At 49.9% G+C, this 20,370-nt stretch overlaps 1 protein-coding gene across 2 annotated transcripts in view; it reads left to right on the top strand.

Annotated features, from left to right (window-relative positions):
• Positions 1–18,475: 18,475 nt before the first annotated feature.
• LARP4B (La ribonucleoprotein 4B) overlaps positions 18,476–20,370 on the top strand; it is an 87,784-nt gene continuing 85,889 nt past the window's right edge. The window contains exon 1 of one of the 2 annotated variants that reach the window (XM_032425546.1): positions 18,476–18,549. The gene's annotated coding sequence lies outside the window, so the exon portion shown is untranslated. Of the gene's footprint in view, positions 18,550–18,619; positions 18,671–20,370 lie in introns of those variants that run through there. The other variant, XM_032425547.1, reaches the window with a different exon arrangement.

Raw genomic sequence — 20,370 nt, 5'->3', positions numbered from 1 at the left:
GCAGGAAGACCCTGAGGGCCTTCAGCCCTTGTCACTGCCAAAGACCCCACAGTCTTGACTAACATAGACTCCCATTGCCAGGACCCACACCACGTGCCCCCTCAGAGCTGGACCCCTGCTCATCCCCCAGAGATGCTACCATTGTGCCCTTCCGCAGACCCAGGGCTGCCACCACGCACATGCCCAGCCATCTTGCTGTCTTGCTGCTGTGCACCTGCCTTGGACCTTGCACCCCCATGTGCCTGCTAGACCCAGGAGTCCTGCATGCCCACCAGACCTGGCACACCTCCCCCTCCCCAGTCCCAGTGCTGCTGTGCACCTGCCCCAGCAAATGGCCTCACTGAAGCCAGTCTGTCAAGTTTGGAAGAAGTGATTTTTTCTTCAAGTGTGCGGACACCCACACCAACAAGGCTACAAGGTACACAAAAATTCAGGAAGACATGCTACCACCAAAGGAACACAATACATTTCCATTAACTGAGCCCAAAGAAATGGAGATCTATGAATTACATGACAAAGAATTCAAAATAATAGTATTTTTTAAAGATTTTATTTATTTATTTGATGGGGTGGGGATAACATGAGCAGGGGGGGCAGAGGGAGAGGGAGACGCAGACTCCCTGCTAAGCAGGGAGTCCGATGCAGGGCTCAATCCCAGGACCTGGAGATCATGACCTGAGCTGAAGGCAGACGCTTAACTGACTGAGCCACCCAGGCGTCCTGAGATAGAAATCATTAAAACAAACAAACAAACAACCCCAAAACTTTGGAGCTGAAGAAGACAACGACTGAAGAATTCACTAGAGAGCTCCCACAGCAGATCTGATCAAGCAGAAGAAAGAATCGGTGAAGTCTAAGACAAGCCATTTGAAATGATCTAGTCAGAGCTGCAAAGACAAAACAGAATGAAGAAGAGTGAAGAAAGCCTATGGGATTTACGGAGCACCATCAAAGTCACCAGGACACTAGTGTCCTCCTCATCCACGGTTTCAGTTACCTGTGGCCAACAGTCTGGAAGCAGATGATCCTTCTTCTGAAGTGTCATCAGCAAGTCAATAGTAGCCTCACGCTAGGTCACAGGGCCTGTGTCATTCACCTCACTTTATCTCACCACGTAGGCATTTTATCATCTCACGTCATTACAAGAAGAGAGGTGAATATCAACGATAAGATTTTGAGAGAAAGAACCCATTCACATAACTTTTATTGCAGTATATTGTAATAATTGTTCTATTTATTAGCTATTGTTATCAATCTGTTATTGTGCTTAATCTATAAATTAAACTTTATCATAGGTACATATATATAGGAAAAAACATAGCATATGTGGGATTTGGTACTATCTGTGGTTCAGGAATCCACTAAGAGTCTTGGAATGGATCCCCTATGGATAAGGGGAGACTACTGTATATGCATTATGAGAGTCTGAGAAGGAGGAGAGAAAGGAGTGGAAAGCTTATTTAAAGAAATAATGGCCCCTTATTCCCAAATCTGGGGAATAAAATAGACAACTAGACATCCAGATTCATGAAGCCCAAAGGATGCCAAATAGGTTGAAGACAAAGAGGTCTACACCAAGACACATTATTATTAAATTGTCAAAAGTCGAAGATAAGGAATTTTGAGAGCAGTAAGAGAAAAATGACATGTTGCATATAAGGAACCCCTCAGAAGACTATAGGCAAATTTCTCAGCAGAAACCTCACAGGCCAGGAAAGAGTAGGATAATATATATAAAAGTATGGAAAGGAAACACCTGGCACGCAAGAATACTATATCTCACAAAACTATTCTTTAACAATGAAGGGCAGACAAAGTCTTTGCCAGAGAAGCAAAAAATTGAGGGATTTCGTCACCATGAGATCTGCTTTACCAAACATGCTTAAAGAGGTTACTCAAACTGAAATGAAAACACTCTAAACAGCACAACACGAAAGCACAGCAAAGCATAACTCTCACTGGCAAAGGTAAGTATGCAGACAAGTACAGAACACTGGAACGCTGTAATGGTGGTGTATGAATTATTTTCAACCCGAATATAAAAGTTAAGAGACAAAATATTAAGAATAGCTGTAGCCACAGCAGTCTGATTTGCTCCTGGCTCACTGTGATGGCAGGCCTGGGTGCTGCCGGCTGCGTCAGAACCTGCCCCACCTTCCCAGCCGCCTCTTCCAGCAACACCTGCATAGCTGAAGCAAATTCGCCTCCTTCCCCGGATCTCATTTAGTCCCTGGGTGTTTTTCAGAAGCAGATCTTAATTTGCTTCCTCTTCGGGTGTTTGGGGGAGGATTGGTCACAATCAGCCAGCCCATCATCACTGGAAGCAGAACCTTTGTCCTGTCTCTGTGTTTTTAGTGTATGTTCCTGGAGATTTCCTCAAACACAGCCCGTAGGTTAGACACTTGAGTCCATTCTGTGATGCAGTTGGGTCCCTGAGTTTTATAATTTATTTCTTTTAAAAATTGTATTTTAAATTCCTTACAACTCTCACGTGTCCTGGCGTTCCTACTGGCAGTCTATTCTTGCTTGATGGTTGCAATATTGTCCTGCATGTTTCTGAAGGATCTATTAGGTTCACTTTTTTTTTTTTTTTCAGGTTTTGCCAATTTCTGAATTAGCAGCTTTCTACCTGGGGCTGATTATTCTAGTCCTGCCATCGGCACTTGCGCCTTACGCATGAGGTGCTCGGAGGCCAGAGGGACAGTACAGTGAGGTCTCTCTCTTTGTGGCTGATGTGGGATTTCTCTGCAGCCCAGTGGCTGCTGACTCTGCCGTCTTCCTTCTCCTCCCTGCAGTCTACAGGGTAGTCTGAGCTTCAGCTCTGAGGGTCACTGTCTCTTGGTCCTGCAGAGCAACTTCGGGCAGAGACCAAACTCTGCACAGATGAAAAAAGCCCACAGATAAAATGAGCGTTCAGTGTGTTAATGAGGAGAGTGTTTCTGTATCATGACTGTGTCTGTGTTTATGTTTTAATTCTGTACTACTTCTCTCTCCGGGCTAAATCTTTCTCCCTTCAGGTGGGATTCTAGGAACACAGTCCTGGCGAGCAGGTCCAATAAATCAGTGACGTTTCACACAGCCGGCTGCAGGTGCGCAGTCCCCTGGATGCATGTGCGTCCTGGACCGAGGGGCGCGTGCAAACTGAACACATGGCAGAGGAAAGACAGAAGGGCATCCCAGCACAGCTAACTCCAGAGCTCCATACGCTGCCGTCTGCCTACAGCCCCCAGAGCCCTGCAAGCAAACACCCATCTTCTCCTCAGGCATTTCCCACCGAGAGCAGAAGATGAACGCATCTGCTCAGTGTATCGTGAATGCTACGGTTACTATTATGCCATAATTAAGTGAGGAAGGGAGACCTGGAGTAGTTGTCACGAAATCCAAGGTCGCAACATTTCGGCACTCGGTGAGCACTGTACTCCGCGAATAAACTGCCCAAGGCAGAAGACTGCATGGGGGTTTCACCTAGAACTGTTTCCCGCGGTGTTGAACGCAGGCTTCTAGAAACAGGAAGGACCTAGGTTATTGTCGGAGATTTTCTACTTCTGACCGAGGTGTTTCCTGACACACTGCTCGGGGGTTCCTTTCCCAGCGGACTCACCAAATACAACTGAGGGCCGATCCTAGGTCTTTCAAAGCATCTTTGCATGCGTAAGGCACACGGAAGAGCTCACAAATGGTAATGAGGAATCCTGGCTGTTGAATACAGTAACAGTGGCGTATGTGGGGTGCCTGAGGTGGGTGTTAGAATCCCCATTTTGCAGATGGGCACCCTGGGGTTGGGAAAGCGCAAGCGACTCCGTCGCATTCACAGTCGCAGTGAGTAGCCAGGGCAGGGCAGTGTGGCCCAAGCCAGGCCGTCAGTCATCACGCCAGCCTGCACGGCTGCATGTAGGATTCTGCCGCTGTTCTGGCCCGAAGCTGGGTCCTGCGGGCGGGTGCTCAGGGAGGAGGGGGCCGTGGAGAGACGTTCCCTGGCCTCCCTCATGCAGAGCTGGGTGCGGTACAGAGTGCTGACCCTGACCCTCCTTTTGTGCACATCTTCCTCTCATGTGACACATTGCCCAAGACCCCCTCCACACTGCCACGCGTGTTCCCACCCCAAAGGGCTCTCTTTCCCTCTCAACAACTGCCTCCCTCCCCCAGCACCTACTGTCTCGACGGGAGTGGACTGAACCTCCTCAGAAGGGCGGCCACATGCTCACAGGGCATCTGCCAGCAGGTGCACCCCGCTGAACCACAGCAGGTGTGGACAGCGGGATGTGGGGAAGCAGAGGTCCTGGAGGTGCTCTGCGTGTGCTCCGCTCTGGAACTACAGCTTCTCTCACGGTCCACATCTGCCCGCCACAGCGGCCTGGTCGGAGGCACCGTAGGCCCCTTCCTCTAAGTCGGCTCGTGAGCCGGGCCAACCAGGCCACCTTGGAAGAGACATGGGCTCCTTGCATAGTCTGCTGAGATGTTTTGGACTAGAGACCCTCGTCTGCGGATCAGGTTGTACTACGTTGTTCTGGAGAGCATTCTAGTTAGAAGTAAATGTCCCCACTTCCTACTGAGGATGCCTCTGCCCTTCTTTGCAGCATGGCCCGGTTCCCTCCCTGTGTGGCAGGGGCTCCTCATGAGAATCTGTGCTTGTCTCTTCTGAGGCTGTCTGTCTTTCAGTCGCTAAATCATGCCGTATGGGAGCCGCTTGCCCATGTGACCATGAAACCCTGTACTTGTGAGTCATAAATAAATTCCCACCACAAACCTTCAAGTCTATCTAAGGTCACACGGCTCTTCCTCTCTAGTCACACCAGTGAACCCATCCGATCAGTGCCGGAAATCCAGGAATGCTTGCTCACGTGTGGGGTGCTGTCTGTGCCGCCTAGAGGTTCAGGTCTGGTGAGGGAAACAAGGTGTTTTGGGGTAACTATTGCGGGAAGGGACAGAGCGGGGCCACGTTCATGATGTTCACGGCAGCTCAGAGGAATGGCTCTGCTCTGTGCAAACCCCTATTGGCTCCGTTTCTGCACCTGCGGGGGCCAGAGTCACGGGCCCTGGGGAGCTGAGGACGAGGAGGAGACCAGGGCCTGGGAGGAGGGGGTCGGCCCCAGCGTCCAGTGTGCAGTGTTCAGAGCTGACCGAGGCGGAAACTCGCTCCCCAGAAGAGCCCAGCGAGAACATGGGTCATGGCAGCAAAACCAAACAGCGGTGGTGCTCAGAGGGGCAGGGAGGCACCTGCGTGGTTCCAGTTCCGGGAATGGAGGAAGGGACAGGGAGGACGGGGATGGTGAGCAAGACTGGCAAAGGAGTCACGGCTGTCGCCAAATAGGCCAGGTTTCTGGGCAAAACTGATTCCAGAAGGAAGTGAAGACAGAGGCTGGGGCCGAGGCTGCAGCCAAGCCGGGCTCAGATGCCCAAGCATCCCCTCACCCCACTGGCCACGGTGCCAGGTCTGGGCCCGGCCCCAGGACTGCTTGTACAAATGCTTTCATTTGTGCTGCTTGGATTGAGAAGGAATCGTGTACATAAGGCAAAGTAAATGGCCTATAACAGACAGGGGAACGCGGGAGGGGCCGTGGAGGGGCCGCGGAGGGGCCGCGGGGGCCACTGACGCCATACCTTCGGTGCTGCACTACATTTGAAGGTGTTCGCACAAAGTGGTGGGAGGGAATCCATCAAGCCCCTCCAGCCCCAGCCCCAGCTCACCTTCCACCCTCCCTCCCTGCTGCTGGCGCCAGTCATGGCTCAGTAGGGCCCATCCTTGCTCCCTGACATCGCTCTGCCCTTGTTAGGAACCCGTTCTGAGACTGAACATGAAGTCGTAGGCCGCTGACAGGGGCTGCGGAAGGCCGGCCGGCCATGGCCTGGGGGTCAAGGAAGGCCCCAAGCATGCAGTGGGGCCTGAGCCGAGCTCCCAGGGCGAGGTTGGTGGGACTGAGGAGGACTTTCTAGGCAGAGGTAAGACCTGGGTTGGGAATGGACGGGGCTTGGCCAGGGCCTGGCAAGTGGGCCACTTGGCCCGACACTGACCTGTGCACCTGCTGCTTCCATGCACCGGGCCGGACCGTGCAGAAACTCGTGAAGGGTCAGATCCCAGAAGCCCAGAGCTTACCCTCTATGCAGAGTCACAACCCATGCAACCACGTAAAGCAGCATGCGGAAACTCTAATGCTGGCGCTCGGCCACACTTCGAAAGATGGGTGAGATTCGGAAACTCTGAGTGTGTGTGTGGTGCAGGGCAAGGGGGGTAAGCTGGCACTTCCCGGCTTTTCCTCCCATTTTGTTAAGTGTCGCTAGAACTACCGACTACTTGCTCCTCTTCTGAACCATCCCATGATCTCAGACGCCCAGGCGAGGGCGGGCTGTGTGTGGAGGACGGAACGTTCTCTTCCTGCCGGCCTCCAGAGAGTAGGAGGTGCTTAGTAGACAAGGTGAGACGCCACAGTTTCGGGTGGAGTTAACCTTCCTCCTGGGGGATGCTTCCTGGGGACTAGACGGGGCCAGACCTCTTGTCTCATAAAAGCCATATGTGAACGACAGGTTAAGACCACAGTACAAACCTGTGTCCCTAGGGTTTTTGGGCTTCTGGGCTCAAACATCCCCCAGCACGCCTGTCCCAACAGGTAGAAACAACAAGCCCTCTGTGGACTAACACACTTCCTCTCCCAGGAGAGCTTAGTGTTTAACTCCAGTCTAACTCAAACTCACACCACCCAGCACGAAACAAAATGCCTTTGCTCCTTCTACCTTATTAGGTGAGCATGGATGAGTCAGTCAACCTTGGAGCCTGTGTCTTGAACTGAAATACAATTAAAAGGTGAGGATAATCCCGCCCTTTTGATTTCACAACATTGATATGATGACCCACTGAAGTGTGTGTGCATGAACACTACCTCACCGTGGGAAATTCAGAGAATAACGAAAGCTTCAGCAAGTTCATCTGTCCCAACTTCAGTATATGTGCTGCCGAAGCGAGCACTCATCTGTCCCAACTTCAGATGACCCATTTTGTGAGTGTCTGTCACTGCCCGCCCCCCATCGGGCCATACATGGAAAGCAAGCACTGTGCCCCAAATATTAACATCTCCGGCCCAGACATTTTCACTGCCGCATTCTACCGAACATTTAATGAATTAATTCCAATTCTGCATAATCTCTGCCAGGACACAGGAAAGGAGGGAACACCTCTCAATTCATGTCATGAAAGTAGTATTTCACGGGCTGGTATCATCCTGATACCAAAATCAGACAAAGACAGTACAAACAAAACAAAAAACGAAAACCCCCAAAGCCCTGTAGACCTCATAAATGCAAATGCAAAAATTCATAACAAAATAGCACGTAGAATTCAGCTTCTATAAAAAGAATTCTATAGCAGGACCAGGTTTTTTTCCTGACCCTCTTTCTACCCCCTGGTATTTATACCACTTATTTTTGACACATTTTCTCTTCTGATTATTTATCATTTTGTTACATATTGTCTGGTTCATAAGTGTCTCATCTCCCCCCAAATACTGCAGTATCTTCGAGAACACAGCCCATATCATATGTAGTATTTCCTTTGTATACCTACAAAAAAAAAATAAGCATTTGGTTTTATACCCCTTAACAAATAACATCATGCTCAAGATCAAAATAGGGACTTTGCCGGTGTTCAATGAATGGTCTTGTTTCTTGGGGGGAAGAAGGGGGAGAATATCAAGAAGAGCCACATTCACCTGCATGTAAGCAAACACACTAGGATGCGGGGATCTCAGGACTGAAAGAATCCTAATTTCAAGCAGATCTAAAATAACCTGCATCTTCTTTCAGTAAAGGTTATATAACCAGAGCTGGACCCCCAGGACACGCTAACGTCTTCCGGGAGAAGTGATGTTATTCTTCTCTGAGCAAAGTTGTCTCAGTCCGACTGAATTTTATCAGAGAGCAACATATTAAGTCTGGTTAATTCTTTATGTGGAAAGCTACTTGTCTTCCACTTTGCCATGTGAAACAAGGTATAGCAAACACATTTCCAGTGAGTGAAATGTGACGTCCCCATAATGGGATTTCCCCTGTGCTGACAGCACACGGAACACAGTATGGGGTCGTGGAAAATGCACAGATGCTGGACTTCTAGCCCGGGGTCTACTCACTAGCACCAGCACCTTGGGCAGATTACTTTGCATCTCTGGGGTGCACGTTCCTTATCAGTAAAATAGAAGGGTGGTAGTTCACATTCCAATGTTATTGTAGGGAGAGGAGATTCTGTAATTCGAAGTAGTAAAGAAACGCTATTTATAATTTATAAACTTCTATTTATAAATCTATAATTTAATAATTATTATAATAATATAAATTAATATAATATAATATAAATTAATAATTATTATAATAAAAATATTATTACATGAAAGCACTTTGGATGGCTGGAGGATCCTGTGTAATAGGACAGATGACAGCCTGAGAACAGGGTCGCCCGGTTTGCACACGCCCCTGCTTGTGTTTCCTCTCTCGCTGTGTCTCTCTCTGTCAAATAAATAAATAAATAAAATATTTAAAATAATAATAATAAAAATTGTTCTGTACACGGCCGCAGCACCCCCACACTCCCAGGCTGCATGCTCAGTCTTTCCTGCCTAAGAAAGCTCTCCCCTCTCCCTACCCTCACTCCGTGATCCTGCCATTTCTTTTCCTGTGGTGGCCTTCACAGCCAAACTTCTTGAAACGATTCTTTGTAGTGGAGACCTCCAGCTCTGGCCGTGGACGCAGCAGTTGGGTGCTTGTCTCTACAGAGTAGAGCCCATCCACGCAGTTCACACACTTACGGTAACTGTCTGCATGAAAGATAAAACCAGTCACCGAAAGAATCACATACTTAGAAATTTCAAATAGAGGAAGGAAAGATGTGCACATTAAGATATAATTTCTTTTTTTTTTTAAAGATTTATTTATTTGAGAGAGTGAGAGAGAGTACATGACAGGGGGAGGGTTAGAGGGAGAAGCAGGCTCCTTGCTGAGCGGGGAGCCCGATGCAGGACTCGATCCAGGGACTCCAGGATCATGACCTGAGCCGAAGGCAGTCGCTTAACCAACTGAGCCACCCAGGTGCCCCTAAGATATAATTTACAGGCATACAATTAGGCCATATTTTCTTTTCTTTTTTTAATTTTTATTATTATTTTAAATATTTTATTTATTTATTTGACAGAGAGAGACACAGCGAGAGAGGGAACACAAGCAGGGGGAGTGGGAGAGGGAGAAGCAGGCTCCCCGCTGAGCAGGGAGCCCGATGCGGGGCTCGATCCCAGGACCCTGGGATCATGACCTGAGCCAAAGGCAGACGCTTAACGACTGAACCACCCAGGCGCCCCTAAGCCATATTTTCTAAATATGTTCCAAACTGAGCCTTTAAACAGTGAATTCTATGTGCATATATAGGGAATTATTAGCTTGTTTTACTCTTTTTTATCACGTTGCTTTGAATGCTTTGGAAAAGCAAAGGACCCCAAGAACTGTGTGAAAATCAAGGAATAAGCACTGTTGTCTTGCCCTCACTCAGCTCAGGGGTTCACCAGTGAAAGGAGGTTACGACCATGGTGAGTCATAAATTGATTTAAATGTTGCACCTAGAATGAGCAAAAATAAACCAGGATAGAGGACGTCAGAGAAAACTGCACAGAGTAGGGGAAATATTATTTCACAAAACTTTAAAAAATTGTGGCAGGATATACATAACATAAAATCTACCATTTTAACCCTTTTGAAGTGGCATTAAGCACATTGACAATGTTGCGCTACCATCACGAATATTTCACGAAACTCCCGCCATGCACGCGCACACACACACGTGTGTGTGTGTGTGCGTGTGTGCGTGTGTGTGTGTGTGTGGTGGGCTCTAATATAAAATGTATTTCTTACTTCGGGTCATGGTTTTTTCAAAAAGCATGAAAACCCTGCATTAGCTCCCTCTTCACATATGCAAAATGATAGAAATTTCACTAACTCTGAGACTCCAGTGGAGCCTGAGGCATAGAGAAACCCTCTAAAGATGAGGAGATGATTCTGAAGAAGAGGATAAATTCAGATATTTGACATAATGAAAAATTTGAAATGCATATTTGTCTTTGTGGGTGTTCCGCATTTGTTCATACAACGAATGCACAGGGACCGTACTCAGAGAGTGAGACCCCCAGAGTCAGGGGGAGGTCGGGAAGTGTTGTCCTGTGTCACCGAGGGTGGGAACGATGGGCAGAAAGTGGCTGAATTGCCTTCTGCGGTGGCAGCCACAACTGTGGCGCCCGTTTTGTGTCACCAGGAGACTCCAGGGTTTCACAGAGTGGATTCAGGAAACAGTGTGTCCTACGTCTAATCAGAGTGACTAAAATATATCCAGAGGAAAACACCCTTGTGATAATGCCGATGTATGGAAAATTATAATTCCCTCAAGTCTGGTATGTGGTATCTAAGGTTATAAAGTTGTCAAAACAAACAAAGCAACAGAAATAGCCATCCCCATGGAATGCGGGGGGGAAAAGTACAAAGGATAAGAACTCCAAGTCAACTGGATTCACTGTAGTGAACAGTGTTAAAAATAAAGGCAGCTCGTAAGAATTGACAGAAGCCTATAGGAGGCTGGTGGGTGAGTTAGCAAAGTTGGGATGACTTCGGTTCAGCACACATTCACTAATACCAGTCACTGTGGAAAATGATGAGGATACAAATTGTAAGATCTAGTTCCTGCCTTTGCAAAGTTTATAATGAGCAGAAGGGAAAGAACACCACATAACCGGGCTTTCTATGCCTTGCAGTAGGAGCTGGTGTTACGGGTGCACCCTGCATGGGGCTGGAGCTTGAAGGGCGACTCGATCCAGCCGGCAACAATGGGTTGGAGGTGGGTATTCGGGGAAGGCTTCCCGGAGGAGGTCTGAGCCTCCGCGTTCCGTGTTGGAAAGAACAGATAACTACTTGCTGGAAGGAAGAGGGGAGAGACGTCTAGAAGGGGAAACACACAGAGGTTCGGACAGCTTGGTGTGCTCAGGGAGACTGGCTGGTTTGTAATCAGGGAGGGGAAATTTCAAGCCCCATCAGGTGGTTGTGGTTAACATTTAAAGATGGAGCCTGGGTTATTCGGTTTCTCCCTTCTTTGCAAGCTCTTCGCTGCCGGTGAGCGGCAGGAGGTACACATCCTTGATGACTGGGTGGGGGTGTCCATTTCACAAAATAATGAGGCAGAGAGTCTTCATTAGGGAAGTTGTGGGGGGAGGAGCCCGCATCTCAGGAGACTTGTGGGAGCGCAGCCCAGGGCACCCGGCACCGCTCCTGCTCAGTCTTTGGGGGGGGCCTGGGGCAGGGGGTTGTGGAAGCAGGGAGGGACTGCCTGGGAGAAACAGGAGGGAAGCTGGTGGTTGCCATGCACACTCCAGGCTCAGGACACAGGCAGCGCTGTCTAGACAGTGGCTTTCTCACCCCTTGGAGGGATGCCTCTCATTTCTTACGAAGTTGAGTGTCCACAGATGTTGGGTTAAAAAGAAATGTCCAGTGTGCCAGGTCTCTCAAGTTAATTTAAAAAGGTGCTTATTAAGTCCAGTCCTCTGCCTGAAACATCCAAGTTGGGAAGTGGCTCCAAAATGTCTGTCTCATCAATTCACCCTTCTTTCTATGAGGGCTGCAGTCCGGCAGGCAATCGTGGTGGGGATGCAATCTCTTCCCAGGCCTAGAGGCAGCTAGGCACTGTGGAGGTCAACCATCCCGGAAGAGAGCCGCTAGAAATCGTGTGAATTTAGCTGCAGTTCCAGGCGGTATCCTCCACCCTGACCGAGTTCCTTTCAAAGGGAACACAGATCCAACCACAGAAGCCTTGAAGGACCAGCCTGGGTCTTCACTGTGGGTTTTCACAAAGGAGCTAGCCTGAGGGCATAACAAAGCACACTGCACAGAAGTTTCTCAGAAACTTTCTGGAGATATGCAACAGGGGTCCTGGGCGAGACCCTTGCAGGCCTTCAGGCATGTGACTGTCTGCTTGTGCTCTCTCTCTCTCTGTCAAATAAATAAATAACATATTTAAAAAAAATAAAAAATAATTTTTTAATTGATCTTATCTTTCTAAGCAGAGATGCTGTAAAAATGTGTTTTATGTAATAATCTCTTTCCAGAATTCCGAACTGCCGTAAGCCCTGCACCTCCCTTGCAGGCCCTCAGGCACGTGACTCTCCCCCTCCTGCTCCCTGCCCTGAGGCCTCTGACCCTGGGCTGGCGGCTGCCAACATCCCACCCACTTGCCCAGCCTTTGCAGCCTGGAGATGGGGGGGGGGGGGTTGGGGCGATCTCGCCCAGGACCCCATTCCTCTAGCCAGAACGCTGTGGCACAGCCTGGGAAGCAGTCCTCTCTCACTGCTTTTGAGCAGAACATGCTCATGGGATATGGAAGAGGACTTGAAACCCTCCATCTCATCACTACATTTTTATTATCTTGGGGGAATTTAAAACACATCCAGAAGTGGGGAGGAGTTTTAGGAGCCCCCACGCAAGGTGTCCATCCTGCAGCTCTCCACTCACTAGCCTGTCCCGTTATTGTTTACATATTCCTGCTGGCCACCTCCCTTTTCGATGATTTGGAAGGAAATCCTAGACATACTATCATGTCATTCATCAATACTTCAGTATGTATCTCTAAAAATAGATCTCCATTTTCAAGAGTTCCAAATTCACAGACAAGTTGCAACCACTTACATATTCTACACCTAGACTTACCAAGTAAGATTTTGTCATATTCTCATTCTGTGTGCATGTGCGTGCACGCCTTTCACTAAACCATCTGAGAGAAACTTGCAGATATCTTCACCTGTCACCCCTAAATACTTCAGTTTATAGCTCCTGTGACCAGAGAGATTCTCTCTCTCTCTTTTTTCTTTTTTTAGAGAGAGAGTACACGCAAGCATGTGAGAGTGGGGGGTGTGCAGAGGGAGAGAATCCCTAGCAGGCTCCATTGCTCAGTGCAGAGCTCCAACACAGGGCTTGATCTCACAACCCTGAGATCATGACCTGAACCAAAATCAAGAGTGGGGTGCTTACTGACTGAGCCGCCCAGGTGCCCCCAAAGAGATTCTCTTACACAGCCATAAAACAAGTTTATGAATAAATCCAGTTCAGGAAACAACCTTGATTATAAGACTGGGATAGGGTCCATACTAGAGTTCTGACCATGTCCATCATAGCAAATGTCACTCTGATCAAGCACCTGGCATAGGGTCACACACCACATTCACTTGTCATATCTCCTCTGTTGCCTTTAACTTGGAAAAAATTTCCTCAACCTTTCACTGTCGTTTATGACCTTGATATTTTTGAGGATTATGGGCCCGCTGTTTTGTCTATGTCTTCACTTTACATTTGTGATTGTTCCCTCTTGTTAGTTTGTGCACTTTGGGCAGGAACGCCACATAGCTGAGGTCATGTCACCTGATGTCAGTAGGCCACCATTATTGGGGACGCCAATGTTCAACACTTGATTCAGATGGGGTCCTTATAAGTATCCACCGTAAAAACACCCTGTCCCCCCTTGAAATCACTTAAGCATAAGCAATTAATGAGCTGTGAAATGGCAACACAACCTGTTCCTCAACAACCTTCCCCCGATGCCTTTAGCCTTCATGGATGACTCCTGCCCAGATCCCATGACCTCGGCCACGTGGTGATGTGTTAAATAATTCCTTTTCAATTTGTTAGTCAGCATTCTGTAAAGAAAAGCTTTCCCCTTTCCTTCCTCATCTCTAGTATTTTTTTACTTACCCATTTATTTGCATTTCTTAGTATGAACTCATGCATTCTTTTTTACCCCCCAACGTATTCTGATGTATTACTGTCATTATTCCTTTCGATACTCCCACCTAATTTGACTAAGCTCATTCCTGATTGTATTTCTATTTGGGTGGCTTTTTTGGGGACAGAGATCCACCAGAGCTTAACACCTTTTTTGAGTCCCCTCTTGCCTCATAATAACATCTCCACTCACTGTCAAATCCAAATATCCTAAGTGGCTCATGAGACCCCTGGGGTTCTTCCTTGCTTGCCCCTCTAGGCTCCTGTGCCCTCCACCCACCTCACCGACTTGCCTTTTTGCTTTGTCACGCTCCAATACTTCTGTTTTGACTTGTACTAGCTTCCCCCTCCCTGCCAGGATCCTTATCAGCAGCCTCTCCACTCTTGTCTCCTCAGCCTTGGCTTATGTATCACTTTCTCAGATTCTCCCTGCAAGCTGGCTCTGGCCCCTCCTGGATTTGTTACCACCCCCACCCCCCCCACCCCACCCTGCCCCGGCAGGTCTATGCACACACCTTAGGAAACTTATCCCTCACTATCCCCTACTGTCTGTCCACTTGCCTCTGGAGCTGTGTTCCCCTGTGCTGTCTCCCCAGCACTTCGCACAGCCCCGGAGTGGGGAGCAGGTACCCGGTGAGGACCTGTTTAATTAATAAGTGAATAGTTCTAAACCGTTAGGAATAAAGCTTGAGCAGTGTGGTTAAGGCACAAATGAACTTGCTAACATAGAGGTAATTTTCAGTGATGATCTACACAGTGGAGAAAAAGTGTTCATTTTTTACAGAAAATGCTGGGAGAATAAAAGAAAATGTTCTCAGATACTAGCTGAAATTTAGGCCTTTACTAAGAGAAAAATATGTTCGTTTTTTTCATTGGGTAATTCAACTGACATTAAGGAGGTACTATGCACAACCCCCCCTCCCCCCCCCGCCACATACCACAGACCGTTTCTGCCCTGTGCAACTGACCACTGTCGGGGCTGACCGGCATGTCCGTGGCAAATTCGAGCAGCGTCCATTGAGCTATGAATAGAGCACTATGACGACCCAGAAAGGAAACCAACCGTCGAATAGGAAAAGATTTAAATGGTAGACTTTGAGCGGTACCTTGAAAATGAAGCCTGATTTTACCAGAAGTGGAAGAGAGAAAGGACAGTCCAGGCAGAGGGCAGAGAACAGATGGAGGGCACGAAAGAACCCAAGTGCTCAGAAGTGAAAAGAGCCTCCAGGCTCAACTTTGCAAGCAGCAGACTTCTGGGAGCCCATGCTCCTCCTGCTCTGTTCTTTAAAAGGACTGTCAGGGGCGCCTGGGTGGCTCCGTCGGCTCAGGTCATGATCCCGGGGTCCTGGGATTGAGTCCACAGGGAGCCCCCCCCATATTGAGCTCCTTGCTCAGCGGGGAGCCTGCTTCTCCCTCTGTCTGCCGCTCCCCCTGCTTGTGCTCGCTCTCTGACAGATAAATAAGTAAAATCTTTTTAAAAGGGCTGTCACTCAGTGGTACCATCCTACAGTGTAAAGCCCGTACTTTATTCATGACTACACCCAGTGACTCCCCAGGTGTCTTAAGAAATGTTTGTCAAGTGCATGTGATGAAGGTCAGGTGTCTAAACCTAGGGCAGGAAAAGAGATGTAAGGAAGGAGCTGCATCAAGGACCAATTTGTGAAGGGCCTTCTGGTCCATAAAACACAACCTGGACTTCACCCTCCAGGGCCAACAATCAGAGGGACATGGTGAGGAGGCCTTTTAAGGAAATGTGTGTTGGCACAATGAGTGGTGGGGTGAACAGATGTGAAACAGACCAGCCACCATGCTATAATCAGGAGAGAGGAAACAGCAAGCAAAACCATCCTAAGGGGGAGGAATGAAGGATTTTTTAGGTAGAATAGGTAGAACTTGTAACTGCATGACATGGGAAGTGAGGGGGACGTGGATTGGAGAAATTTATACTAAAATTCTTTTTTAGGGGCGCCCGGGTGGGTCAGTTGGTTAAGCGTCTGCCTTCGGCTCAGGTCATGCTCTCGGGGTCCTGGGATTGAGTCCCACATCAGGCTCCCTGCTCAGTGGGGAGTCTGCTTCTCCCTCTGCCTGCCACTCCCCCTGCTTGTGCTCTCTCTCTCAAATAAATAAATAAAATATTTTAAAAAAATAAAATGTTTTTTTAAAATTGATCTTATCTTTCTAAGCAGAGATACCATAAAAATGTGTTTTATGTAATAACCTCATATTCCAAGGTGAAAATGGATTATTTCTTTTGAAACACAGGTAAACACACACACACACACACACACACACACACACACACAAAGGGGAACAAAAAAACAGTTTTTCTTTTATTTTGTAAATTTTATTTTATTTGTATTTTAATTCCAGCATAGGTAACATACAGTGTAATATTAGTTTCAGGTGTACAATATAGTGATTCAACACTTTCATCCATCACCCGGTGCTCATCACAAGTGCTCTCCTTCATCCCCATCACCCATTTCCCCCATCCCCCACCACCTCCCTGCTGGTGACCAGCAGTGTGTTTTCTAGAGTGAAGAGTCCGTTTCTTGGTTTGTCTTTTTTTTCTTTGTTTTGTTTCTTAAATTCCATATATAAGTGAAATCATATGGTATTTGTCTTTCTCTGACTTATTTCACTTGGCATAGTATCCTTTAGCTCCATCCCTGTTGTTGCAAATGGCAAGATTTCAATCTTTTTGATGGCTGAGTAATATTCCATTGTATATACACCACATCTTTATCCATCAGTAGACACTTGGGCTCACTCCATAGTTTGGCTATTGTGGACATTGCTGCTATAAACATTGGGGTGCCAGTGTCCCTTCAGATCACTATGTTTGTATCCTTTGGGATAAATACCTAGTAGTGCAATTGCTGGGTCGTATGGTAGCTCTATTTTTAACTTTTTGAGGAACCTCCATACTGTTTTCCAGAGTGGTTGTACGAACTTGCATTCCCACCAACAGTGCATGAGGGTTCCCCTTTCTCCACATCCTCGCCAACACCTGTTGTTTTTTGTGTTGCTGATTTTAGCCATTCTGACAGGTGTGAGTGATACCTACAAAGAGCCAGTTTTGATTGAGGAAGGATTACACAATGTGAGTACAAAACAGGAGATGTCATTTCAGTATAAAGATGTCATTTCAATATAAAGTATTCCCATATCGCTTAGGTTACTGGCCTTTTCTGTAATTTAGGAACTTATCTGTGTATCAAAATGTCTGCCTGAGTGTAGATATAGGCAAAAACGATGAAAGTCTAACCACCAACTTTGGTGGTCTTTCCAAGGTGGTCCATCTCACTGGGCTAGGAGTGATTTCAGCAGTGGAGAGGAGGGGACTGGGTCCAGAAGATTACAAGTGCAGGGACCCGTACTGGCTGCACCTGACAAGGGCTCTCCACATGGCCCACCAGTCCTCTCCGGAAGTGAGCTTTAAATGCTAGAAGTCCGTGCTTTCCATACTACAGGAAATTTCACTCTTAGGTGTCTATTATTTTTAAAGTCATTGCTATGAATATCATTATTTAACCTGTAAGCTTCTTAGAGCTAGGATGTGACATCGTATCACAATGCAAGAGGCACCCAACACGGACGGCAATCAATACACGGAAGTGGAAAACGCAGACTTGCCAGCATTTGACCCCGTCAGTAGGACCCAGGAGAGCCACAGGTGCAGGGATGGGTCTGGGCACAGTGACCCAGAAAAGACTTTCTAAAGGGTGTTAATGCCTACCACTGGGACCAATTCAAATGTATGTCTATATAATCAATACTCAGTAGGAGCAGACGTACAGGAAACCAGGCAGCAAGCTTCAAGGAGGTGGACAGATCTTCGGCGTCCCCTGAGACCACGGCGACCACGGAGAAGAGAGCTGACCCCAAAGCCGCCTGCCCTGGGCGCGCCCGGGGGCCTCTCCTGGGCCCGACCTCTGCCGTGGCCCAGGGCCGCTCGGGGACGGGGGTGTCTCTGCCCCGGTGGAAGGGGTCCCGAGGAAGGAGAGCAAGGGTCTGGAGTGTGTGTCGCTGTCCGGAGGTGAGGAAAGCGTGCGCGGGACGGGGCGGGGTTGCGTGCGCGCCCGCGCCAATCACGGGGTGAGGGGGGGGCTGGGGTCGCGGTCCCGGGGGTGGAAAGCAAGGGTCTGGGGAGTGTGTCTCTGTCCCAGGGTGAGGGGGCCGGGGATCGCGGTCCCGGGGGTGGAAGGCAGGGGTCTGGGGAGTGTGTCGCGGTCCCAGGGTGAGGGGGGCGGGGGTCGCAGTCCCGGGGGTGGAAGGCAGGAGTCTGGGGAGTGTGTGTCGCGGTCCCAGGTTGAGGGGGGCGGGGATCGCGGTCCCAGAGGTGGGGGGCAGGGCTGTGTGTATCGCTGTCCCGAGGTGAAGGAGGCGGAGGATACGGTCCCTGGGGCCGGGGAGGGGGGGGTTGCGGCGGCGGCTGGCAGGCGGCAATCTGGAGGCCGGGAAGGGGTCGCCCTACGCTGGGGCCGGGCCTCCTGCTCAGGTCGCAGCGAGGGCGGTGGGGACGGCGGGGCGGTGGGGACGGCGGGGCGGTGGGGACTGCGGGGCAGGGCCGGGAAGCGTGCGCGGTACGGGGCGGGGTTGCGTGCGCGTCCGCGCCAATCACAAGCGCCGCCGGGAGGGGCGCGCGCACGGAAAGGCCGGGAAGCAGAGGGGCGGGCCGGGCTTCGCGCGCAGCCAATCGGGGTGCCACGCCGCCATGACGTGAGGCTCTCCCGGGCTCAGAGCGCCAGTCGGCAGGCCGGGCCGGTGAGTACGCGGGCGCGCGGGCGCGCGGGCGCGCCAGGCGGGACTTCCGCCGAGCCCCGGAAGCGGGAGCTGTGTGTTCTCATGCGAACGGGAAGGAGCGTTGGGGCGCCGGAGTCGCGAGGTTGAGACATTTTCGGGCCCGAAACGGGAAGGAGCCGCCGCCGCCCGCCGCCAGCCCGCGCCGCGCCGCCCCCGCCGCTCGTCCGGGCCGGCCGCGCCCTCCCCGCCCCTCCCTCTCGGCCCGTCCGCGTGTGGCGCGGTCGCCGGGCACCGGGGCTGCGGCGGCCGGCGGCCGGGCGGCGGCGGCGCTGCTGACAGGTGAGCGCCGCGGGCGACGGGCGGGCCCCTCGGTCCCTGCTCCGTGCTGGGCCGCCTTCTCGGACCCGCGCCGCGCCCGCCTGTCACGGGCCGCCATCTTCCCGGAGGACGCGGCGGGCGGAGTGCGGGCCGGACCGGGCCGGGCGGCGGGAAGGGCCGCGGTGGCGGGGCCGCGCCGGGCTGTAGGGCCCGAGTGAGTGGCAGGGCCCGAGTGCGGGGCGGGCCGGGCGGCGCCGGGGGGCCGGGCGGGGGCAGGGCCGGGGTCTGGGGCCGGGCCGGGCCGCGCCGCCGTCCGGCCCGCACTGCGGAGGCCTCGCCCTGCCCTCCGCCCCGGGCCCGGGCCCGCCGGCCGGCGGAGCGGGGAGGGGACGGGGTCATTGGGACCAGGAAGTGGGGATCCTGTTGCTACGGGTGTGTCTGGGGAGCTCCCGTTCTCCTCTCGGTAGGCTGGAGCAGAGGCGGGTTCTGAAGGAATTAGAAAAAAAATCAAATCTAAGGATGCCTTGTGTTCGAAATAGGACCAGGATCCACGGTGGTGAAAAGGACAGGTCAGCAGTCTCCTACCACCTGCGTCTCAGTCGTGTCCAATCAGAACGTAAACTTAAGATTTCAGCGCAGTTTTGTACTGCATCTTGATTTCTCCTTGTTTTTTATGTGAGATGGCCTTTAATTTTGGATGAGATGCAACGAGAAAATGATCTGTAGGGTAGTTCTTAAGCGTTCGAGACCCTCTTCCTGGCTGCAGTGTAATTTGTCCTAATCGTAAGTGGAAGTTTGAAGTTTTGGATGACTGAGGAAACAGAAGGATTTTCCTGCAGGGAAGTTAGTTGGTAAGTGTGAAGGTTTTTTAAAAGGATAATGCCAGCTTGAGGACGAATATTGTAAGTATACAAGTTATTTTTCCTTTTGAAAGTTTTTTTTCCTCTTGTAATATTTAGCTGGTCTCTTGAGTGTGTTAAGAATTTGAAACGCACTTGAAATAGGTGCTAAGTTGTCGTTTGCCAAAGGGGGGAGGGGAAGAGTGATGTTCCCTTCTCTGTGGTGCACTGCCTGTGCAATGTGCAATTTCCATACTTCCCCCACCTGCGTGGCTCCCTCTAATTTACAGTCGGGGTAATTTACAGAAGTTGAAATGGTTGCGGCTTTTCAACTTTCCTCTGTATTTAGTGTACGGAGAGGCAGTTTTATACTCAAGCTGTGAGTGATCTCTTGACTCAAGTTTGCTTGTGTTGCTAAAGGCATCAGATTATAGCAAGTTTATTATTCAACCATAAAGTTGATTTGTGTACTTCCCTTTGAAACTTGCCTTTGGTTAGAAATAAATTTCATTCTGTATTTTGACCCGTTAATGTGAGTTGATTTGTTTACATGAAAGAATGGTGTGGCTTCTTACTGAAAGGACTTACCCTCCTGGTGCTTCACTTTCTTCATCTCTAAGAGGGGTTAGTAATGTCAGTCTCATAGGGCTGTCCTAACCAAGTCGATGCTGGCTGTTTTTACTGT

This window comes from Phoca vitulina, unplaced genomic scaffold (genome assembly GCF_004348235.1).
Source record: "Phoca vitulina isolate PV1807 unplaced genomic scaffold, GSC_HSeal_1.0 scaffold33, whole genome shotgun sequence".
NCBI classification, from domain to species: Eukaryota; Metazoa; Chordata; class Mammalia; order Carnivora; family Phocidae; genus Phoca; species Phoca vitulina.
The sequence above is the reverse complement of the archived record's forward strand: the minus strand, read 5'-3'. Positions and strand labels throughout refer to the sequence as shown.